At 41.7% G+C, this 26,365-nt stretch overlaps 1 long non-coding RNA gene across 1 annotated transcript; it reads right to left on the bottom strand.

The window, feature by feature from the left end:
- Window positions 1-511: 511 nt before the first annotated feature.
- Window positions 512-13,641, bottom strand: LOC117442810 (uncharacterized). The gene is made up of 3 exons (XR_011642921.1): window positions 13,500-13,641; window positions 2,059-2,105; window positions 512-1,969 (listed from the first exon to the last, which is right to left on the bottom strand). It is a non-coding gene; the product is annotated as an uncharacterized lncRNA (long non-coding RNA).
- Window positions 13,642-26,365: the final 12,724 nt, after the last annotated feature.

The raw sequence follows: 26,365 nt of genomic DNA, 5'->3' as shown, positions 1-26,365 counted from the left end.
TATTTGCCCCAGACTTCTGCTTTCAGACCTATTATGAAGTTATTACCCATGTGATAATTATCCAATGCAGAGGCAATAATGTAATATGATACATTCTTTTATATATATATATATATATATATATACTTATATATATATATATATATTATATATGTATTTTTAAATAGTCTTAAAGTTACAACTGGCCCTTTGAGTGCAGCCATAATGCTGATGTGGCCCGCGATTAAATTGAGTTTGACACCCCTGATCTAAAGTAACAGACAGAGATTCAGCACTTTTGAAACAGGGCTGAAACAGAGGGGATTATGGGATGCTACAATGCATGATTTGTTTGGTATTTGGAGCCAAACACTTCAGAGAAATGTTTTGTATAACTGAGACCTATAATATATTGATGAAAAACAGTATAATAGGGGACCTTTAAAATATATAGATGTGTGAAGCAAAAAGGTTGTGGACTCAAACCAGACACAGATGAGGCAACAACACAAGACACACATGCAGGCAAAGGCACAGGAGGAATCATTTTATTCAGGATTCCACCAACATAAAGTAAGAATATTATTTGCACACAAAGAATACAGTTTATTTCTGTATTTTGACATTCACTGCTGCATTTCAATTCAATGTACAAAACTCACACCTGACAAGACTGATTAACATTGTAGATTCAAAATGCATATTTGCTATTTTACCAACAAGGTTTTTTGAGCTGAGAATGATATCCGTCCGGGTTTGTCGGCCATTTTTGCCATCTATTTAAAAAACACACATCAATCAGTTTGGCCTATCTGCCACGTGTGAACAATGAGAACATAAATTGAAACTTTGTCAGATAAATCTATCAAAAAATCAACAAGCACCTGCTAATAGAGAACTTTCAAGAGCATGCAGTGGAACGTAGCAGTGAGATAATGTGGTGTGTGTGTTAAACTGGGGTAAGAGCGACAAACTGTCACACCATACAGTACGTAGACAATCTCATATTTTATTTTTAAAATAAGTGTCCGATATCTTAAAGACTTAGCGAATGATAAATATTATGATATTTTGTTGGTCTTTCAAAAATGTGGACACAATGCTAACCACTTTAATTTGTATTGAAGTTAAATGGATAGGACTGGACTTATTCTATATATTTTTTTGTTCATCATGAAAACCCATCAGTTCATTTTGCTTTCCCTTCTCTTTTTGTGTTACTCAGCGTCAAGCCCATTTGACTGAACACTATGTTTCATTAAAATATATAATTAAAGTACTGCAGAAATAATACACTTATGCTGCTCCAGTGAGTATTTGAAAGAGCAGGGAAATGTTTGAGGGACTTCAAAATAAACCATGTTCATCACAAAAACTATAACGGACTGCAACAATAGAGGTCTATGTCACAGAGAGAAAAGAAATACCAGACATTGACTACCCTGGAAATATGTTATAATAGGATCTGAAAATGTTGTTTTATCTTCTATTATGACTTTTATTAATCACAGTCCCACAAGACTTTCCCCTTAAGAGTTTCTGTGACAGAAGACAGTGGGGAAAAAAAGACTAACATAACTAAAAGGTTTGTCTCTGTAACATAATGTGTTCTTGGTTGTGGTTCGTTGCAGCGATGAACATTTGAATCTTATGACCACCAAAAACAAAAGGGACACCTCAATACTCACGACCAAAGAGACTCTTCCCCTCATGACCTGTTTTGCTTGTAAATTATGACAATGGGCATACAGACTGTGAGGATTCATCATTGTGCTGTTAAAATACATTCATATAAGCATCTGTATACCCAAACCAAGAGAGGCTGCCTGGCTTACATTCATCTGCAGGTCACCCTCTTCTCTGGGAGATAACTGATGGCAGCGTACTCTGTTTGACTTAAATTCATCTCCATAACTGCTGAAGTTCTTTTGGGAAAGTCCAGGACGCTGTAGACCAGAGGAGGTGCAGGCACAATGCTTGCAACTGTTTCCTGTGAAAGAAGATCGTAAAGTTAAAGAATTTCTGCAGATGTTTTATTTTTGAGATTTTAAAGAAGGGAAGAGATTAGCGTGGTCTGACCTGTGCTGTGGGGTTAGAGCTTTGTTGTGCTGGTGCTGGTTGTTTATCTGTGGAGGAAGCAAAGTCTGTGAACTATTGAGGCAGGAAAATAATCAACTTGAAAAAAAATAAAAATAATGTTAGGTTGACTTTAATTGAATGTATTATGTCAACAGATTTCACATAAATGTATAAGTTAGTTGTGAGAAATAATATACGTTTATAACTAACCTAATACTGTTATGTGACATGTGTTGACTTAATACATTTAATTAAAGTCAAAGCTTTAGTTTGTTCACTGTGCAAATCATGGTTTTGTATTTACCACTGATAAACATGTTGCTGTGTTATAATGTCGGACATTTTAAATCATGTTAAAGGGTAGAAAACCTTAATAGAGCTGAGAAAAAAAGAGCAGGAGGCAAAACAAATATGTTAATAGTAAAATAAATATGTAGCTTGCTTTAATTTTATTCTGTTTTTTGTACAAATCAAACAAACAAGATATATATATTCTTTAATTTTCACAAAACCTGGCCGGCTGTTTCCCCCTGTCTCAAGTACTTATGCTAGACAAAAATAATGGTCTCCTGACTACAAATCTAAACTAATACACAGACATGAGAGTTTTATCAATCTTCTTCCTAAAAAATGGTAATACCAGTAAAAGTGTCATGACATCAATTGAAACTCTAGAACAGCTTTTTTGTTTTTGTATTTTAGTGATACATATTGATGACTAACTCAAATCTATTCATTCATCTCTATGGTTTGAATAAGTATGACATTATTATTATTCTTATTTATTTTGCTTTTATCTCTCAAACACAGACAAACTCTGGTACAAGCTTTAGAAAGCCAAATAGGCTGTTATCTTGGATATCTAAGCTTGTAAATGAGAACAATACACACAAACATCTGTAAATGTGCAGAGGTGTGATAATTTAAGACTCATAGCCCAATCTGTATGGGCTCAGAACAGTCTCATAATACACACATGCACACAGAAGGATTCACACTTGTATTTCATGATCCGCAAAAGGATTCACACTTGTATTTCCTGATTCACACTTGTGTTTTTCAATGCACATACAAATGTGTTAAAATCATGTACATAAAAATCCAAATACAGAAAAAAGTTTTACATATGTATTTTTGATCCTCACATATTAGTTTTCCGTTTAAAACCTCTGAACCTGCAAACACAAACCGCTTTCTGTGCATGGATCGCTGTGCATTCGTGTGTGGGTTTTTTGAGACTCCCCTGACGCTCACCCGATTCGTACTTGTAATTTTTTCTATCTATAGCCAATCAGATGTCTCTTCAATCCAGAGATGGAGTACTCGAGTCCTGGACTCGGACTCGAGTCGGACTTGAGTGCCGATTTTCGGGACTCGTGACTTGACTCGGACTCGCGCACTGATTGACGCGACTCGGACTTGGACTCGTGAATTCTCGCACAGGATGACTTGGACTCGGACTCGGACTCGTGAATTCCCCCCCCCCCCACGATGACTCGGACTCGACTCGTACATTGACGCTCCGACTTGGACTCGGACTCGAGCACATTTTCTCTGGAGTCTGATGTCCTCTATCCTGTATGGCGAGTTCACGTACTGGGCCCCGCTATTCCAGTCTAGAGATGTCTACAGACACACCCCGCATCATGCTGTATGCTTTCACACATTCTGCTTCCACATTGGAAAAGAGCAGCGCAAAATGCTCGTTATGTGGAAACAATATAGAAGAGAAGGCTCCGTAACACATTACTCTAAGGATCGAGTTCAGACATATAGGCTGTCTTGAACACTATCATCAGAGTAACGTGATCTAATCAATAAATAAAGATTCAGCCGATAACACGAAAGCACATGGCTACTTAACATGCATAATGACATCATTTTGCATGCTAAGTAGCCATGTGCTTTCTGGGGCTAAATCTTTATCGTTAAACTGATTTAACCCGTAAAAGTTCCTTCAAAATAAGAATCCCAATCTTATTACTATCAAAATAAAAGTGCAAAACGAAAACTTTACCATAGGAAAATATTGGCATACAAATATAATCACTTCTCTAAAAGGTAACTCATTTTAAATATAGTTTATTTATATATAATAATAATATGAATATTAGAAATAAGCTTTATATTTGTAGAGCACCTATTACAAGAATTGTAGCCAAACTCGCTTCACAGCAGTTCAATAGACAGGATAACAGCAATGTAGAGGAGCAGCTACATTTCAAAACATATATCCACGAAGATTAATACATGAAGACTTGTGACTCGGACTTGACTTGGACTCTTCTTAAGTGACTCGGAATTGGACTCGGACTCGAACACAGGTAATGATGACTCGGACTCGGACTCGACTTGGACACTCCTTGGGTGACTCGGACTTGGACTCGGACTCGACTACGACTCTCCCTTGGTGACTCGGACTTGGACTCGGACTCGAAGAGTGGTGACTCGAGAGTGACTTGGACTCGTGAATTGGTGACTTGACTACAACACTGCCTCAATCACATGAGCGCGCCCCCACGAGGGTATGATTTCATGCGTTCATGACATTTCATACGCATTTTGCGCTGTCCGGTCAGCTCGCTAAACAGTGGGCGGAGCATCAGGTGATCATGCAGAGCTGTGTGTCTCCGTCAGACTCAGCAGCTGATCTGGGCTGAAGTCGAATAGTCCATTTAGCTTAGGAACCTTCCTAAAGGAGTGAAATGACCCGGAAGTCCCTCAGTGGCAGCCATGATAAGTGCCGTTTGAATTCTCCAGAATGATGAGAATGATAGGAAAGGAGGTTTCAAACTTCCTTTATAACCTCCTTTAGCTTAGGAACCACTGGACCTCCCTAACCGACAGGAGAAGCGAAAATGCTGCCCCACAATGCCTTGCAGCCGCAGCATTTGCCGTCACTCAACAGTCGGCCGTTCACAGAAACAACCGATTATGACCGAGAAATTATATCATGAAAGTTACGGTGCTTATTAAGCATTTTAAAACATAGGTGGTAAGTTGCCAAAGTGCTTTGTTTTGAACGTTCATCAGTATTATAATCAAAAAGAGAAATATGAACGTTAGTTTTTACTGAAATGATCAAATAAAGTCAACATTTCAGTCTTTACTGAGCTGTGTGGGGTTTGTTCAACTTTTAAAAGATGTTTGAATGGTGATATACACAGTGATAGATGTTAAGGACTAACGTTTATAATAAATACATCTGTATTGATATTAAGATCTTTAGTTCATACAATCATACGTATTGGGATCATTTGTATTAATGTGGACCGGAGGGAGAGGGTGACGAGCATACGTTTCACTTTCCTTTTTTATTTCAATTCCAACTTTGGTCATGAAGAATATGTTTCTCTGTTGTCTACGTTCATAAAGCAAAGCAGCAGCATCAGAGCACGGTGCAGAGTCTCTAGAGTTTACAGTAGTCCCTCGTTCTTATTAAACATCCATGTTGTAGTCCGCTGTATAGAAAACTATAAGGGATAGTGGACAGGAGAATTCAAAAGGACTTAGGAGAAGAGGCTGCGGTACTTTAGAGAATCCGAATGCACTTTCACTATCCGACGTGTTTATGCAACACATCCTCACTCCCAGGTCGGCCTATGTTGACGTTATGTCAAGTCCCCTGCCGGCTTTTTCCAACGCAAGGGGGGGGGGCCTTAGCGTCCATTTTCAACGCAAGGGGGGGGGGCCTTAGCGTCCATTTTCAACGCAAGGGGGGGGCCCTTAGCGTCCATTTTCAGCTTTCCGGGATGTCCATGTGCTTCTATGGACGCTCATGGAAGCACGGCATTTGTTTGTGTCAACTGCCCTTAAAGGCAATGAAGACACTACACTACCCAGAATCCCCAGCTATCGTTTGGACTACACCATGTGCTCTGTTTGACAAACCCCGTGATAGTCCTCAAGCTCTGTGATTGGAGAGTGTGCTCCGAGGGTTACCGAGCCTCGAACAGCACTTGAAATGGGATGGAACCACGGCAGACTGTTCAAAACTGGATTTGAACGGGTCCACCGCGTCGTCGTTTAACAGCTGGACTTATGTTTGTGACCCCTCCTGTTGTTAATTGATAACATTACATTACATTACATTAATTGATAAGCCTGAAACATGCACTTGTCAAGGTTCATAGGCACATTTTGCAAATATGGCAGTAGCCATCGATCAGCTTAAGATAAGATATACTTTATTGATCCCAAGTTGGAACATTTGCGTTACATCAGCATGTGTAACAGTTAAATCTGCAGTGGTGTTTATTTGAAAATCATTTAGTATAATCACACAAATTCTGTGTTTTATATTTAACAATTCTGTGTTCTTTATTTATTGATTGTTCAATACCTGACAAGGCCGGAGATGAAATATCTGCATACATCTTATAAGAGCATAATACATTATGTATAATATCAGTTAAAATAAGTGCTTCAACATAGTTCACATTGCTGGAGGTATGCACACATATTGATAGATGTCTTGTAATGCACTATTGAGGAACCTGCGACCCAAGTTTTTCATTCAGTGCAGAACTACACCACAGTTGTGTAGGCCTATATGATACGTCAATAAACCTTAGAAAATCTTGAAATCTTGAACGGGATGTGCAAAATGGTCATTATATACAGTATTTAATTAACTATTAGTAGAGAATAACGAGTAATGAATATACTTTATAGGGATCCTATTAATATCTAATAATAAAAATAATGAAATTCAATAACATGCTTTAACCACCAGGTGTCTCTTTATATCATCTGTGCACCTTTATGGTGTAAATACAGCCTATCTACCAATTGGATCAAATATAAAAGTGAGCCGAATTAGTGTTGATACGGCAAAGAGACGTATTGTGTGAAAAGAAATGTAAGATGTTGTTTAATGGCTGATATATTTATGATCCACGTCACGTTTTCAGTTCCTCATGTTTGTCTTCTCATCAGGGCTCTATAAATACAGAACTACGGCAGATATGTAATATTTAATGCAGCCGAACCGTGTATTACAATGCCGTTATGTGATGACTTTCAAAGAGAAAAGCAAGCACACTCGGAATAAGGTATTATTTTATTTTCTTTAAACGTTTTCGGTCTGTTTCCGGTATTTGTTAATGACGATGTGCTGTGAGATGTGAGACTGGAATTGCACAGGGGGAAATAACGTATCTTTAGATGCGGATTTTGTTAACTAATATGTTTGCGCTGTGGACCAACACTATACATTGACGGGGAAGGGGGTAGCAATAAAGATAACACCATTAAACAGTTACACAACATAACAGAAATAATATCGATAGCAGCGTCCCTAGCAACCACCTTGGTAACAATGAAAACGTTGGACGCAATTTCCTGAAGTAATCTTCGTAATAACTAGCAAACTAAAGATCATGGACATCCACTGCACACATAATCTGAAATAACAACTCATATTTCTCGCATCAAATGACGTCAAAACGCATTTTAATGGCCAAACTAACTTTAAAATAGGCATTTTACACCCAGAATAAAACGAAGTTCGGCCATGTTTTCTTTTTCTGCAGGGAGAAATGATAGCTGGGGATTCTGGGTAGTGTAGTGTCTTCTGCCATCATTTACTCCGAAAAAAGATTTGTTTCTCCGAATCGAAGGGGAAAAATACAAAAGCATTGCACACAATTTAAACCAATCAATGTTGTGTAATTAACAAGGATAATCTGGTGTTTTTTAGTCGATGAGTAGTGCAGATATCACTGTAAAATCAATCGTCAGTAAGGGGAATATTTACTTCCGGGTGTACAATTCTCCGCTATCCAATGAGAATGGACGCTCACATTGCCTTTAAGGGCAGTCGACACAAATGAATGCCGTGCTTCCATGAACGTCCATAGAAGCACATGGACATCCCGGAAAGCTGAAAATGGACGCTAAGGCCCCCCCCCTTGCGTTGAAAATGGACGCTAAGGCCCCCCCCCTTGCGTTGGAAAAAGCCAGCAGGGGACTTGACATAACGTCAACATAGGCCGACCTGGGAGTGAGGATGTGTTGGTTTATGATGCGCCAGCGGAGGTCATGAATGTGCGTCTGCTGCTGTGGGGGAACTATGGAAACCACAGTTTTCTATACAGCGGACTACAACATGGATGTTTAATAAGAAGGAGGGACTACTGTAAACTCATCTAGAGACTCTGCACCGTGCTCTGATGCTGCTGCTTTATGCTTTATGAACGTGGACAACAGAGAAGCATATTCTTCATGACCAAAGTTGGAATTGAAATAAAAAAGGAAAGTGAAACTTATGCTTGTCACCCTCTCCCTCCGGTCCACATTAATACCAATGATCCCAATACGTATGATTGTATGAACTAAAGATCTTAAAATCAATACAAATGTATTTATTATAAACGTTAGTCCTTAACATCTATCACTGTGTATATCACCATTCAAGCATCTTTTAAAAGTTGAACAAACTCCACACAGCTCAGTAAAGACTGTGAAATGTTGACTTTATTTGATCATTTCAGTAAAAACTAACGTTCATATTTCTCTGTTTGATTATAATACTGATGAACGTTAAAAAAAAAGCACTTTGGCAACTTACCACCTATGTTTTAAAATGCTTAATAAGCACCGTAACTTTCATGATATCATTTCTCGGTCATAATCGGTTGTTTCCGTGAACGGCCGACTGTTGAGTGACAGCAAATGCTGCAGCTGCAAGGCATTGTGGGGCAGCATTTTCGCTTCTCCTGTCGGATAGGGAGGTCCAGTGGTTCCTAAGCTAAAGGAGGTTATAAAGGAAGTTTGAAACCTCCTTTCCTATCATTCTCATCATTCAAGAGAATTCGAACGGCACTTATCATGGCTGCCACTGGAGGACTTCCGGGTCATTTCACTCCTTTAGGAAGGTTCCTAAGCTAAATGGACTATTCGACTTCAGCCTTGATCTCTCTCTCGCGTCCGGTTATACTTCACTCGCGTTTATGTCCATATCGATCAGATCCAGCTCTCCTGATCGGCCTTTATAGAGAGCACCGATCAAACTATTAAGAGTGAATATCAGCCGATAATGACCGGCAGGGCTCCCCCCGTTGACAGTTCACTGTCTAGCACTGGCTTCGTAGTGCACTGATCGATTAGGCTAAGCTAACCTGTAGCTGCTCCCTCACTCACAACAACTTCATACAGACATAAATAAAGCAGCTGTATTCATCATACAGGAAACACACATTTAAAACGGTTTTGCCTGCCGTTTTTGTGTACACATGCATTCATCAATGGTTCGGAAAGTGGCGCTGTACCTTAATAATATAAAGGCTTGTATTTGCGTGCATTTCCTGTTCGGAAAGTGGCAATGTAGACTGAGAGTGGAGGTGTCCTGAGATTAGCGCCTGCAGGCAGGCTCCATGGACCTGTCAGCTCCAGACAGCGCAAAATGCGTACACGAAGCGCTACGTCATGAACGCAAGAAATCTACCCTCGTGGGGGTGCGTTCATGTGATTGGCTTAGAATTTAGGAGACATCGGATTGGCTATAGATAGAAAAAATTACAAGTACGAATCGGGTGAGCGTCAGGGGAGTCTCAAAAAACCCACACACGAATGCACAGCGATCCATGCACAGAAAGCGGTTTTTGTTTGTAGGTGCAGAGGTTTTAAACGGAAAACGAATATGTGAGGATCAACAATACATTATGTAAAACTTTTTTCTGTATTTGGATTTTATTTACATGTATATCAAACGGAACACATTTGTGTGTGCATTGAAAAACACAAGTGTGAATCATTTTGCGGATCATGAAATACAAGTGTGAATCCTTCTGTGTGCATGTGTGTATTATGAGACTGTTCTGAGCCCATACTTCTGTGGACAATGGTTAGGCGAGGTTAGCATGCAACCTGATCTCACCAGAATGCGTGACTCCACCACGACTCCTTAACACCACAATGTGTGGTGGAGTCACGAACTTTGTTACATTTGCGTGTCGGCACCACGCAAACAACCCCAATGTAAAGTGAATGAGGCTCCTTTGTCGTGGTGCACACACGCATTTCTACAACGTGCATTGTGTGTAATGCAACTGTTAATTTTATTAAATTAGTTTGTTTTTAAGGAAGGCCAGAGCTTCAGCTGTGTCAAATAGATTGTTCCCTTTAGTTAACGTTATTTAAAAGATAATGATCATGTCTTGTATTACGAGCGTCCATTCCCATTGGATAACGGAGAATTTTACACCCGGAAGTAAGTAGCCTATTCTCCTTACTGTCGATTGATTTTACAGTGATATCTGCACTACTCATCGACTAAAAAACACCAAATTGTCCCTGTTAATTACACAACATTGATTGGTTTGAATTGTGTGCAATGCTTTTGTATTTTCCCCCTTCGATTCGGAGAGAGAAACAAATATTTTTTCGGAGTTTTTGGACGGCAGAAGACACTACACTACCCAGAATCCTCAGCTATCGTTTGGGACTACACCATGAACCCCGTGATCAGTCCTCAAGTTCTTTGATTGGTTGACCTCCAACTGCATTCCATATGAAAAAAAACGTTTCGTAAAAGAGAAAATCATACTTTATTCAGCAGTGCTTGCTTTACTCTTCGATAGTCATCACATGAATGCATTGTAATAAATGGTTTGGCTGCATTAAATATTACACATCTGTCTTAGTTCTTTATTTATCTACAGAGATCGGACATCAGAATACACCGGAAACTATTCTTTTACCGTTCTGTTTTAATTTCACAATAAAGTTAGTAGTAATATTTTGTTTTGATATTATTGTTTTTTATTAACTACTAGACGACTGGGTCATGTTAAGACCATCTTTTTTTGGTTGCTATGGGTTTTTTCCATCGCTTTTGTGTTACAAATATCAAAACAATAACAAAATAATATTCGTCGTAAACTAAACCGGAAACAGCAGTATATTTTATTTTGTTAACACTGTAAACTTGACAGCCTTTTAACCCAAACCACCTACTGGTTAAAGCACGTTATTACACGTTTAGAGTAATTGCAATGCAGGAAGATTGTGTTGCTTTTTAATGACTGTTTAAAATGCCTTTTTCTTAATGTCTTTCATTTTTGTAACGCACTTTTGAATGTGTTATATTTTATGAAAACATTCAAATATTAAGAGTACATACAAAATAGTGGGAAAGTAGAAGGTCAATTATATAAATATAGAATAGAAAATATCAAGAAGATACTCAAATGATATCTAGAGTAAAACAGTTTAGTGCCTGATAGGAGGATGTGCTAACTAATAAGGCTTTATTTAAAGAAATGTGCAGAATACGACAGTGTAATGGTGGAAGTATACACACATTGATAGATGTCTTGTAATGCACTGTTGATGAACCTGTGACCCAAGTTGTTCATTCATTGCATAACTACACTGTTGTGTATATGATATGTCAATAAACCTTAGAAAATCTTGAAATCTTGAAAGGGATGTGCAAAATAGCAATTATATACAGTCTTTAATGAACTATTAGAGAATAACGAGTAATGAATATGCTTTAAACGGATCTGCAGATACATATTTAGTCTTCTCAAGCAACCAACTATCAAATATCTCGCCTGATTGTTGGCACTTGACAATCACCTTCACTGAATTTCATTCAGGTGTAACTAAAGTCTGATTTAAGGGTTGTTTATATTTCACATCATTAATCCAAATCTGTAAAGTAACTAAAATAAATGTAGTGGATTAAAAATACCAGGTTAACCTTAAAGAAAGCCCTCAGGATTATAAAAGACCACCATCACCCCAGCCACAAACGGTTCTGTCTGCTGCAGTCTGGCAGGCGGTACCACAGCATTCGGACTAAAACCACCAGACACAGAGACAGCTTCATCCCACAGGCCAGAAGACTATTAAACACCTGAACTTAGAAATAACATTCATCTGGCTGCTACTTAGAAATTATTTATCTAATATATCATATTCCAATCACTTGTATATAGACTCTTATTGCACTATTTCACTATTTTTTCTGTGCATCTGTTTTATTGCGTAGCACTGTTGGAGGAGCCTGTGACCTAAGGGGGGGAGGGGGGTAGGACACGTTCGATTCCTGTTTTGAATAGTGTGCCGTAGATGGGTTTCATTCCATTTCAAAGTCCTTTTGGACGCTCTGTGTAAACGTCGCGCATCCAATCACAGAGGTTGAGGACTGATCACGGGGTTTGTCAAGCTAAGCACATGGTGTAGTCCCAAACGATAGCTGAGGATTCTGGGTAGTGTAGTGTCTTCTGCCGTCCAAAAACTCCGAAAATATATTTGTTTCTCCGAATCGAAGGGGGAAAATACAAAAGCATTGAACACAATTCAAACCAATCAATGTTGTGTAATTAACAAGGACAATTTGTTGTTTTTTAGTCGATGAGTAGTGCAGATATCACTGTAAAATCAATCGACAGTAAGGAGAATAGGCTACTTACTTCCGGGTGTAAAATTCTCCGTTATCCAATGGGAATGGACGCTCGTAATACAATACAGGGGACATGATCATTATCTTTTAAATAACGTTAACTGAAGGGAACAATCTATTTGACACAGCTGAAGCTCTGGCCTTCCTTAAAAACTAACTAATTTAATAAAAATAACAGTTGCATTACACACAATGCACGTTGTAGAAATGCGTGTGTGCACCACGACAAAGGAGCCTCATTCACTTTACATTGGGGTTGTTTGCGTGGTGCCGACACGCAAATGTAACAAAGTTCGTGACTCCACCACGCATTGTGGTGTTAAGGAGTCGTGGTGGAGTCACGCATTCTGGTGAGATCAGGTTGTTAGCATGACATGGTACAGGATTGCACCGTCAGCAAAAAGCTGCATTTGTATACATGCACGGGAAATAATCAAGTGTGGTTTTCTGAAGTTGCAGAGGCTGTCGAAAAATTTCAAAGAGTCAATGTTCCTACCTAAGTAGGGCAAAGGCGTTTGTATCTGAAGTGAAAGCACTTTGGTATGCCTATAGTGAACAAATAATGCATTTTTTCCACCCATCCCTTTGTGATAGTAGACATGTGCAGGAACTGGAGGAGGAAGTTCTTCAAAAGCCGTGAATCATTGTGTATCAAAGGATGTGAAACTGCAACCTTGCTCGCATTTTTTAGCATCTTACCACACAATTGCAATTTTTTTCCACAGATAACAAATATTCTTCTTTCCTCTCTTGAAAAAATACTGCACGTTTCAAACAGGAAGTTTAACGATGACTGTCTTAAAGGAAACTTAACGATGGGGTCCATCAATGACATTTTATTTCAGAATTTCATAATTCAGCTGCCACTTCTGTGCCATCTGAGATTAGTTTGAATTACTGTTGTAGCAACATTACATAAAAACTGCGGTCAGTGTTACAACCCTGAGATACTGAAATGTTAAGTTATGGCAGACAAGTAAAACATATGCAGAGAGGAAAAGTACTGATGCACAGTCAATTTCAATACCTTTGTGTTTCAAGATACACCAGATCAACAAGGGAAGAACTGCAGCCAACAGCACAACAGATGAAACCAAAAGGACAGCGAGGAATGGAGAGAAGGACATTCCGGCACTTCCACTGTCTTCAATCAATGTGATGTTAGTTGGTTTTGGAGTTACTGTAGGTGTTGAAAGGAAATGAATAAACACTCATATCAATACAGGGGAAAACAATTCTTACCACTATGACATACATTATTAAATATACATCATAATTGTTTAAAATACACTAAATTGCTGTATGTTCCATTGAAATTCCTATAATTATATTTTTCGAAATAGTGTCTTTGATTTGAGCAAAAATGAAAATGCAAGTTCTTATTTTCATAATGTCCATGATAAAACAAAAACTAGCATCATGTAAATTAATGTCAGTACTTTTTTCCAAATTTGAAATGTGATGAAGACAATATTGGTCTGATAGTCAGTCAGCCATGTACTGACTAAAGTATCACAATATTGGATATTGCCATTACATGTGGTTCAGAAATCTTACCCGTGCTTCTGTTCTCCACTCGGACGTCCAGCTCTTTCCTTATACTTTTTTTGGGGATGCCGTCCACATACAAACTGGCCCAGTAAATTCCTTTTTGACTTAGACTGAGATTTGTAATTTCAAAATAGACAGACATATTTTTAGGGTAGACTGTAAGATTGCCTTCTTTTTTGCCACGTAAATACCCAGCAATCTTTTGTCCTTCGTCTGTTGAGTTTTTTTTTTTATAAATTCCAAAACCTGTTGTGACACTGAAGTTAAATGAGAATTCAAGGGTGATGTTTTCGCCGAGGCTCCCCGTGATCTTCTTTTGGCTCAGCCCTGTATGGCAGCAAAACCCTTAATGAGCATGAGGAAAAAAATATTATTTGACTTATAAAAGTAATGTGTAACTGCACTATGGTTTGTTAATCTGTGGCCTATACAGTGCACACGTCGAACATTATTTGGAGTGAAATTTAGCTGGCAAGATAGCCAATAACTTTAGCTACAATATAATTATTCCTATCTGTAGTCAAAACATATCTATGTTCATGAACATCTTGGTATTTCAGTTTTTTATACCTTATAAATTAATTATTATTTTTGGTTTTTTTCAAAGTGCAAAGTGCAGTATTTCAATTGTGTTGGCAGTAGTCCGCCTATTAGAAGCACAAATATTAAGACATACATATTTTATATCTGTTTATAATTTCTTGTAAAGTTTCAGTACGTGTTATAGTGTGTTGTGTTAACATGTCAGGATGTCATTTCATTTAATAATAAGCTTAAAGATCTCCTGATGCTGAATAAAACCTAAAGGATATTTCCTGTACATTACCACCCACACTAACCCGTGCACTAACCATGCATCCTGTCTGTCATTATAGCATACACATGAGCCAGAATCAGTTTTACTTAAAAAAAGGTTTAAATAAATATGTATTACTTTATTTATTTGTATTATTATTATTATTTTTCCCATGTCCCTTTTTATGGTGCTAAATGTGCAGTGGTAAAACAACAACAAACACCAAACTGGGAACGCATAATCTCAGGACAACATTTCCATAACTGTGTGTTATTATTAACAGCATTATCAAGCGTGTTGTAGGCAATACAATTCTAGCAGAAGAAATACAAATATTTCACAGAGAGCAATAACAATGAAACAAAAGCAGGTGAAAGCCAACAAAAGTGTAAAACATCAACCAGGAGAAGAAGACAGCTTACCGTTGAACACCATGTGAGCTGTGAGGATCAGAACTAACCCAAGAGGCTTTGACATGATGTTGTTAACCATGGCAGAGGAACTGTGTTGCTGGCAGGCCAGTGTTGTGGCTCTAGACTATTTCTGATTTATATGAGCTGACAGATATTTCTACCAACGTTTGGTGCCTGAGCGGAGGAAACAGTTGACAGGAACTAGCACAAACACCATTTATCTACCAACAGCACCAGAAGCACCTCCTGTAACGGAAGTCTACGAAGAGGTTCATAGACATGTGGTGCAGGCGGTGAGGAGCTCAGCCGAGGAGGAAGTCGCACACTTAATGTGTGGGATTTCAGGAAGAGCAAATTGTTTCTTTTAAGTTTTGAGTGAAATTTTACTCACAGAAAACAGTCTCATAGATCACCGTGTGTAAGTTAACTGTACATACTCATAGTCTGTATACGCTTTTTTTTAATTAAATACTTTGAAGAAAGTCAACAACAACTTCTCAATGTCCATGTTACCTAAGATCATAAGATTAAATGATTTAACAATCAGATTCCTTCTTTGAATTAGCATTGTTGTTACTTGCAATAGTTCTATTTTGTCCCTACTGACCGCCAGAGGCGGTGCTTTAAGCACTGGATATGTCCATCGCGCGCATGCGCAGCTCGAGTACCAATAACAACAAAGTCACCTGTGACCCACGTGACACCGGCTATATCAGCCGGTGTCGTCAGAGGATCTGTTCCTTTCATCTTCTCGCTGCGCGAGGGTACCGTGGCTACATTTCTGTAGCCTACAGCGTTCAGGTTTGAACGTTTGATCTGAGGGATTTCTCTGCAAGCAGCTGGCCGTGTGCAGCTTCGCGACTGACAGTCGGAGCTACGGGTCGTTAACGCGTCCTCCAGGAGCTGTGGCCGGCTGTGCGCTGTGCAGAGCCTCGACAGACAGGTTTGTGTCAGCTTGTTGCTGGTGATGGCTGTGTTCCCGCACCCTCTCCCAGCCAAGTTGTCCTGATTGCCGTCTTATTTTTTGTGGCTTATACTTTCTGGTGACGACAGTGTTCCCGCTTCCTCTCCCATAAAGTTGCCCTTATGCTCTTTTGAAAGTTCTGCTTGTGGCGTTGTGCCCGAGCTATCATTAGCATTTGAATCCCAGCTTTGGCTGCGTCCCTCATTCAATTTAGTATGGAAAGCCCAGAGTGTCATACTTTAAACCCGTTTTTCGTTTAGATGCAGAGAGTAAGGTAAGTACTTTCTATTTCTTAGAAGCTATTATCTGGTCTTAACATTTGTGTTCTGACTTGGTCGCTTGATTGTTAGCAGCAGCCGCTTGGCTAACACCATGCTGTTGAGCTTAACTATTAACTCAGGGCAGTGCTCCCGCTCCCGGTAGCATAGGGTTTGATTGCAGTAGCGCTAGATCGTTGTATTACTGCTCCTAGTACTAGACTCCTAGCACTAGGATGATATGCAGAGAACATCTTCACTGCGGGTGCTGTGTGCTCTGCATGTGCGGTTACTACTGTGACCGGGCACGGTTCTATGCGGGCTGTTCTCTTTCTTAGAAGCTAATTATCTGGTCTTAACATTGTGTTCTGACTTGGTTGCTTGATTGTTAGCAGCAGCCGCTTGGCTAACACCTTGCATGTACTGTTAAGCTTCATTATTTAACTCAGCCGGTGAGGGCAGTGCTCTCGCTCCCGCTCCCGGTAAACGCATGGTATGGTTGCAGTAGCGCTATATCATTGTATTTACTGCTCCTAGTACTAGACTCCTAGCACTAGGACGATATGCAGAGAACAATCTTCACTGTGTGTGCTGTGTGCTCTGCATGTATGGCCATTAAGGAGGATTTCATCCTCCCAATATTATATTGTCTAGTGGGCAGCCGTTGGCTGACACTTTTAGGCACCGGCCACAGTTACTACTGTAACTAAGGTTCTAAGCCGTAAGTACTGGCCATAATTACTACTGTAACTACGGTTCCAAACCGTGTAAGTACTGGCCATAGTCAATACCGTAACTACGGCTTTAGGCTGTGTAAGTACTGGCCATAGTTAATACTGTAACTACGGGTTTAAGCCGTAAGTACTGGCCATAGTTACTACTGTAACTACGGTTCCAAGCCGTGCAAGTACTGGCCATAGTCAATACCGTAACTACGGCTCTATGCTGTGTAAGTACTGACCATAGTTACTACTGTAACTACGGTTCTAAGCCATGTAAGTACTGGCCATAGTTACTACTGTAACTACGGTTCCAAGCCGTGCAAGTACTGGCGATAGTTACTATTGTAACTACGGTTATATGCCGTGTGAGCCCTGGCCATAGTTACTGCTGCCTACGGCTCTGTGCTGTTCTCTTCTTTAGAAGCTAGTTATCTGGTCTTAAACATGTGTGTTATTTGACTTGATCTCGCTTGATCGTTAGCAGCAGCCGCTCGGCTAACGTCTTGCATATACCGTTAAGCTTCTTTATTTTACCCAGCTAGGTAAAGGCAGTGCTCTCACTCCCGCTCCCTCTACCGGTAATGCGGATGTAGCTACATCCCTTTTTCTGTTCGGTGAGTAGTAGCACCGCTCTACTCTTCCCGTTCAGCAGGTAGCCGGTGAAGGCTGTGTTCCCGCACCCGCTCCCGGTTACGCTGCATCTGGCGTTCGTCTCTAACTCAACCAGTGAAGGCAACTCTCGCCCCCACTCCTGGTAGACGCCAAACGGCCTCGTTTTTCCGTTAAGCAGGTAGCCGGTGAAGGCTGTGTTCCCGCACCCACTCCCGGTTACACTGCATCTGGCATTCGTCTCTAACTCAACCAGTGAAGGCAGTTCTCGCCCCCGCTCCTGGTAGATGCCAAACTGCCTCGTTTTTACATTAAGCAGGTAGCTGGTGAAGGCTGTGTTCCCGCACCCGCTCCCGGTTACACTGCATCTGGCATTCGTCTCTAACTCAACCAGTGAAGGCAGTGTTCTCGCCCCCGCTCCTGGTAGACGCGGAACTGCCTTGTTTCTCCGTTAAGCAGGTAGCTGGTGAAGGCTATTTTCCCGCACCCGCTCCCGGTTACGCTGCATCTGGCATTCATCTCTAACTCAACCAGTGAAGGCAGTGTTCTCGCCCCCGCTCCTGGTCGACGCGGAACTGCCTTGTTTCTCCGTTAAGCAGGTAGCTGGTGAAGGCTGTGTTCCCGCACCCGCTCCCGGTTACGCTGCATCTGGCATTCGTTTCTAACTCAACCAGTGAAGGCAGTGTTCTCGCCCCCGCTCCTGGTAGACGCGGAACTGCCTTGTTTCTCCGTTAAGCAGGTAGCTGGTGAAGGCTGTGTTCCCGCACCCGCTCCCGGTTACGCTGCATCTGGCATACGTCTCTAACTCAGCCGGCAGTGTTCTCGCCCCCGCTCCTGGTAGACGCTGAACTGCCGTGTTTATTAATCCAGCCAGGTGAAGGCAGTGCTCTCGCTCCCGCTCCCGCTGCCGGTAACGTGGGTGTAATTACATCCCTCTTTCTGTTCGGCGAGTAGCAACAACGCTCTTCTCTTTCCATTAAGCAGGTAGCTGGTGAAGGCTGTGTTCCCGCACCCGCTCCCGGCTACGCTGCATCTGGCTACCTACAGAATGGGTCATTCATGTAGCGCTTGTATGGCTTCTCTTGAGCCTGAGGACGGCCACGACCGCTGCCCCTCCTGCCTCGGCCGCCTCTGGCGGTCAGTGCGGACGAAATTCGAGCATCTGAGGGAGGTTCTCACGGTAAACGCCTGCATGAGCTGTAGCTGCATGCCTCGGGTGCTCAGAGTGGCTAGAATCACTGAGGTGGAACGTCTGGCAGCAGCCAAAAGACACCTCTCCTTGTCACATCCTCCTCCAGATCAATTTGGCCGTTCCCGGCGACTTGAGGGAGCGATGTGTGCTCCCCCCAATAGAAGGACTAGAAACAGGCTGTCCTCTAAAGTGGATCGGCTAGCTGCCGATAGGGGCATGATGAGTCCTCCGTAGCGTACCAGTCGAGCCAGGGGAGCTGTTTAGGTCAGCTGCCCTGGAAGCACTGGAGCATGCCGCCCAAGCTAGGCAGACCAGGCAGCAGCACTCGGGTCCTCGCAGACCTGTGCCCACTCCCAGCAGGCCCAGGGGCCGCTCTAGCAGCCGCACTCAGCCGCCGGATTACAGGGGTGGTCTGCAGAGGTCTTAGCGGCCCACTCAACCGCCTCCCAATGACTTTCATGCCCCAGGTCGCCCGCCTTCCAGGCGGCCTCGTGCCCCAGAGCCTTACCGGAGCCCCCCAAGAGGCTCCAGGGTCCGGGGGGCTGGGCCCTGAAATCCCGGGGCTGGTCGGCGGCTGCTTTCCCAGCAGCAGCTCAGTTTCTGGGCGGTCTGTACTTCCGTCCCTTGGGTGGTTTTCACCTTAACCCAGGGGTACGGACCGCAGCTCCGGCCCCTAGCCTTCGGCTGGGTCTAATTGACAGTCGTCAGCGATCCGGCAGGGGCCCTAGCTCTGGGCCAAGAGTTGTCAGTCCTTCTGTCCAACGACGCAATCAAGCCAGTAAGACCCTCTGCTTAGCCAGGGGGTTCTACTCGGCATACTTTCTCGTGAGCAAGAAAGTCGGCGGATTTCGCCCGATCTTGGACCTCAGAGGAATCAACAGATTCCTGAAGGTGCTGCCATTCTATATGCTGACTACTGCATACGCACAGGTGGAGTGGTTCTCAACCGAGGGATGCCTACTTCCACGTGGCAAGAGGGTGCCTTATATTCAGTTCCTCCGGCCCTTGGGCAGACTGGCAGCTGCCTCGGCCGCTGGGCCCTTAGGCCCGCTGTCGTTGCGCCCCATGCAGATGTGGCTGAACAGCCTTCACTTGGACGCCAAGTGGCACAGGCACAGGGAAGTCAGGGTGTCGCAGCATTGCTCCACTCTCTGTCACGCTGGAGGGGCAGGGCCTATCTCCTGGTAGGCGTGCCCATGGGCGCCATCCCATCCCGCCAGGAGACCATCACCATAGGTGCATGTCTCTCAGGGTGGGGTGCAGTGCGGCAGGGCAGGACCGTTCAGGGTCAGCGGTCTGCCCAGCAGAGTGCGCGCCAGGTCAACGTGCTAGAGCTTCGGGCCGTGCAGCTTGCACTCACGCACTTTCTACCCCAACTGGGGGGCAAGAATGTGCGTGTTCCTTGGGGACAGCATGTACATTGTTGCTTAGACAACAGTCCCTTCTAGATAGTGGACGTTCTCACTCCACTCTGAATTTATGTGGCTGCGATTTCTGCCCGACATGTTCAGGTCAACGGCGCCACGGCGGGGTGCCACAGGTCGGTGTGCTACAGGTCGGTGTCCCTCTTTATCAGAGGGGCTTTACGGCAGCGTCCCCCTTGCACCCCGAGGGCTCCGGCTTGGGACCTGCCCCTGCTGCCGGATGCCCTATCATCTCCTCCCCTGGGTGGAGGAGACCTCCACCCAGAGGAGGTGGGGCTTAGGAGGTTGGCACTAAAGGAGGTTATGCCCTCTAACCAGTGGCTGCCCCACTGGGTTGTCGATACCATCTCACAGGCTTACGGGGCCAGTGGCCGCCCCCTGCCATCAGGCTGAGATGCAACTCTACAAGGAGCATCTCAACATATTGGGCTGCCCTGAGAGGGGTGCCCCTGGAGACCATCTGCGCCGCGGCGTCATGGGCGTCTTCTGGCACATTCTCCAGTTGTCATCAGGTCAATGTCGTCACTCCCCATTCTTTGGGCGTGGTCCTTTTGCCGAGCTCCGCTGCTTCCAGTGGTGAGCAAGGGCTTGGATTCTTCATGACATTGTTGGTATAAGTCATCCAGTGCTTAAAGCACCACCTCTGGCGGTCAGTAGGGACGAAATAGAACGATAGTTACGACTGTAACTACGGTTCTATGAGTCCCGGATGACCGCCGGCATTTGATGACATCCCATAATACCCTTAGGTGCGTTGATGGCTGCACCGTTACCAAACCTGTGAAGTTTTGGGCCGTTTGGAGCATTTTCACTGAGGTTATGAGAAAACTGGCCGGCCCTCAACAGCTCTATGTCAATTATGGGGTGTCATCATATGCCGTTTCCATGGAAACACATCCCTCGCCATGAAACACGATGTCGCTGTAACTCCAATGGACACCGTCCGATCGTCCCCTAACTTCGCTTGTATATCACCGGTCCATGCCTCAACAGCTCAACCCTGAGCCTGTTTTTCAGGTCTCAGGCTCGAAAATGACATTCCCAGAACAAATGACCATATCTTCCCTTCTAAAAGGGTTAAATTATTAATTATTAATAATCTTTTTTCTCAAAGTATTGGTAAACCTGTGAGTTGGATGTAGAAAAGTCAGAATCAATATAGATGTTTTTATTTTAAAGAAAATTCAGATTGAACATAGTAAAAAACTGTAAATTATAGTGTCCGTCCAAAAATTCTTTTTTACTTAAAACTACCCTTGGATGATGGTAAGGTAGACTAAAAGCTTTAGGAATCCAAAGTACAACATATAATAAGTACCCTGTATCAAGATTGATACAGGCAAAACAAGTGACATTTGACCTTTTTAGAGAGGTTTAGCAAAAAAGACTCCACCTCTGAGGTGATTTGGGTAGAAATGGGGGTTGAGTAATTAAAATGATCAGTTAGATGAGTTTCTTCCCGTTACATGGATATAAAACATTCATAGTTTATTAAATGAAAATGCCCTCAGACACTGTTTCCTGCAAGATGTTGCAGCAGTTCCCCGGTACCGGGGTCTCTCGGGCTTAACAGGTTTCCATTATCTGAAGTCTGTTGCTGCTTTAGACCATTTGCATAGGTATCACGACAACATCATGTTTTATGGTGAGGGATGCGTTTCCATGGCAACAGCCTATGGTGAGATCTCAGATTTGGCGTAGAGCTGTTGAGACATGGACCGGTGATATACAAGAAGTTTGGGTTACAGCGACATCGTGTTTTATGTAAACACGATGCCATGGAAACCCATAATTGACGTAGAGCTGTTGAGGGCAGGACCATTAACCATTATCTGAAGTCTGCTGCTGTTTTATGGTGAGAGATGCGTTGCCATAGTAACACCACATTACGTAACATCAGATTTGATGTAGAGCTGTGTTAACCATTATCTGAAGTCTGCTGCTCTGAGCATGTCAGTTGGAGTTATGACATCATCGTGTTCCATGACACAGTTGTTTATATTTGAGCTAATGACGTGTCATTCAACCTGCAGTAATCAGTGAGAGGAGAGCATTTGCATTGTTCTGAATGAGAGATAAACCTCTTACATGTGAACGTTTTGTTGAAGAACCGTAACAGATATCGGTGAAATTTCAAAGCGTGAAGCATCTCAAGGACCTTGAGTATCTGAAGTGTGCTTTTTGTGTAGCCAACTTTCGGGTCAATAATGTGGCCTTTTTGGCAAATTAACTAAAGGTGTGCGGCTGCTGCTGTGAGGAAATATCAGCCTGAAATTACAATGGGCTTTAATGGAGACATGTTGAAAGTGTTTGTCACTTCATGCCCTTAAGAGGCATTTTGTTTAATTATTTTTTACTTAATTATTTGTCATTTTTCAAGCTACGAGATGTTTTCCTACGTTTGTCATGAACAATTATGTCTCAGGAATGTAGGGTTTGGGAATTATGGCAAGTTAAAAAAAATATATGAAGGCAAATTTCAAACTGTGACATTGCGCACTCTAGTTAATGTTAAAATCTGAAGAAGGCCTCTTTACCAAGGTCTGAACAATGTTTAATATCTCTAAAAGTAAGAATCAGATTTAAAAGTTGTGTTACACGAATAATGTCAGAAAGATGTGTAACATTTTAAAGTTGGAATGAGGTTTCTGAGTGAAAGTATGAATTAACAGTTAGCAGTTGAAGTCGCATGAAGATTAGTCTGAAGAATTTCTCCATTGACTTCCATGTTAAAAATGTGATAAATTATGGGATGTATCTCTGAAATTATGAAAGTTATGAATGAAAAAAGTAATAGCCATTGATTCCCGACCGAGCTGAACGTTTTGATGTTTGAACGGAGTTTCTGCAATGTGGAATGTGGGAGCAGAAGAGGTGCAAAATCCCGGCGGAATAATAATAAAGAATTTCGTGCGTCGAAGAACGGATACACATCTAACTAAACTACATCTAACCTTCTTTTTTATTCATTACAAAAACAATCAGTACATAGAATTATACAGTGCTATCAAATATTACTATGCTAATGGCTCCATCAATGAAAATCAACACACACACACACACACACACACACACACACACACACACACACACACACACACACACACACACACACACACACACACACACACACACACACACACACACACACACACACACACACACACACACACACACACACACACACACACACACACACACACACACACACACACACACACACACACAATGTGACACTTCAACCACACAAGAGGAAGTGGGGGTCTTTGAAGTCACAATTGTATGACTTTTAGACAAAACTGCATGTATCAGAGGGGGATTCCTTCATTCCTTTGTAGGATGGTTTCAGTGGTTTCTGTATTTTCTGGTCAGCGTCTGTTCTCACTTTCCACAGTATCACTTCGAAAATCACTGCACAGGAAGACCCCGTGTCTTTAACCACTAAAGATGATGACTCAGCTCCGAGGGGCACACACTTAGGTGATGTCATGCTCCTCCTGTCAATCACAGCCATGTTGGAGGGCTTTGACATGTTCACTCACAGTGGCAGCCCGCAGCTTCCTTATAGAAACAAAAAGACAAATACACCGATTTGATTCATTTTTGTAAATCAGGACCCCCAATGTTTGCTGACTTTAACCATAAATATATTGTAAATTATTTTTCAGAAATGACACAAAAGCAGATATTTTTCTTTATGCACTAATTTTACTGTTGTGCGCAATTAAAGACCTGAGATGCTCACCGGATACGTTGGAGTTCTGTCTTCGGTTTTGCACCTGAAATGTATGGTTTTAGGCTCAAACCATTTGCTTAGGAGAAGTTAAAGACAGTCTTCTAATTTTGTTTAGTATGTTTGGATAAACAAAGTTTCTAAAAACCGGCCGTGATGTACCTTTGACTCTAATCTGTCAACAAAATAATACAAATAATTTGTACCTGTCTTTCTTTAAGCATTCATTATTCTTTAGCACACATTTAATAATAATAATAATGATAATAATAATATTAATAACTTGGACTTATATAGCACCTTTCATGATACACAAGGACGCTTTGCAATAGGAAGGGGGGCGTAGGGGGGACAAAAAGAAAAACAGTGACACTGACTGGTGCAATACAAATGATTGTCTCATTGCATATTTAAACCTAAACTGTCAGAAAACTTCTAATACCAAAGATCATTGTCTGAATGTAAATAATCAACTGGGGAAGCAATATTCCTTAGTTGAAATGTTAACCTATTCACAGTGGGCCCTAAAGTTAAAACAAGTTATTTATGAAACAACTCATTCAAAACATCAATCAGGATTTTAAACAGATAAACTGATGCTTTCCTGAAAGTAAAAACATTTACTTTGTTATGACTCAAAGTCAATGAGGTCAAAGGATGTTGTGCTTTGCCTTGGTGATTTATCATGAGCTATAGTAGTTTTCTGTCTGCTACAGAAACTACATTGTAATTTAGGTTTGTACATTTCTGATGCTGTTGCTTGAGAAACAAATGTGATCATTCCATTCTTATCATTGTATTTCTATGCCACCTTGTGGGCTGAATGGTACGATGCAAACTCACAAAACACAGACACGCTCCCTTTTCTCTCTCACACTCTCAGACTCATGCAGAAACATAGATGCTCACACTTATTGCCGCTCGCTTCCCCTGTGATGTTATTTCGCATTTCCTGCATCACAGTTTATTGAAATGATTTCCCCTGTGCACCTCTTACACCATGTTTTGTGCTGCTTTTATTATCCAACCACAATAAAACAGCCTTTTTGTGATATTTCTTGATTAATTACTGAGGTGAACGTGTTTCTCTTGATGCTGCTCATTTAAAAAAATGTTTAATATTATTACATACATTCTCTAGTTAAATACAATTTGCGTTTACATGCTTTTCATCAGCTTTTAATTATGTGGTATCCATTTGAAAACTAACTTTACATAACATTTGCAGCAAATACAGTAGGTTTCAATAGTTTTGTAATAGAGTCAATGAAGAAGTGAGTGAAGGCCTCAGGGTGAAGTGCTTTCAGTGTCTCAGCTGAAGGCTGGAGCCATTATTATAGTCATCAGGAGAGGCATCTTCACTGCACTGCATGCGTTTATCTTACATTGCTGAGACATTTACTCATGTGAAGGTCCCTTTTACAACCGGGAAGCATTATTGTATTGCAGTAAAGGTTGACATTGACAAATCAACCCTTAAATGGATACTACTGGGCAGTGTAAACATCATGCTTTCAGAAGCAGGTGAGAAAAAGAAAATGCCTATAGTTTTAGATGACAAGCTTTCCCTGTTTTGTATAAGGTGTTTCCCTAGGCTGTTACTATCCTTTGATTAGCATAGAGCATGTGCATACTGTTAATATACTCTGGTTAGCATTAGTCATGATGGGTGCATGAGTTATTTGTCCTTTCCATGCTGTCAATCCCTATATGTTCTCCTTTTTATCTCTGTTGCAGCCACATTAACTAATACAATGCCTCACCTCTTGTTGCTCAGGTTTTATTGTACTGTGATTCTTGCCACTCACTTGTTATTACGTAAAGCCTTCAATATCTGTGTTTGAAATGGTTTATATCTATGAGCCTCACACTTACCCAGAGAGCCTTTTTCTGAGTTTCTGTGGGAACCTTTCAAAAAGGATTTCTACATTATTAGGGCTAGAGCAACAACAGAGTCGGAGCGGAGGACCTATTATAAACCATTTGACTGTGGATTCATGGTGTATAAAATGGTAGGTGAACTTCTAAATCTGGCAGAGCTGGTGTTATTGCTTCCAGATTTGGCAACCCCCCGTAACTTTGACCAGGATGGTCATAATCTCACAAAAATCACACTGATGTTAGTTATGACCTTTTTGTTCGACCAAACAAAAGCATTTTAATCTGGGCCTATCAAGTGAAAATGTAAAGGGCTGCATCTGAATCTGGCAGAGCTGGCAGATTTTGAACACT

This window comes from Pseudochaenichthys georgianus, unplaced genomic scaffold (genome assembly GCF_902827115.2).
Source record: "Pseudochaenichthys georgianus unplaced genomic scaffold, fPseGeo1.2 scaffold_479_arrow_ctg1, whole genome shotgun sequence".
NCBI lineage: Eukaryota > Metazoa > Chordata > Actinopteri > Perciformes > Channichthyidae > Pseudochaenichthys > Pseudochaenichthys georgianus.
This window is presented reverse-complemented; position numbering and strand designations above follow the sequence as displayed.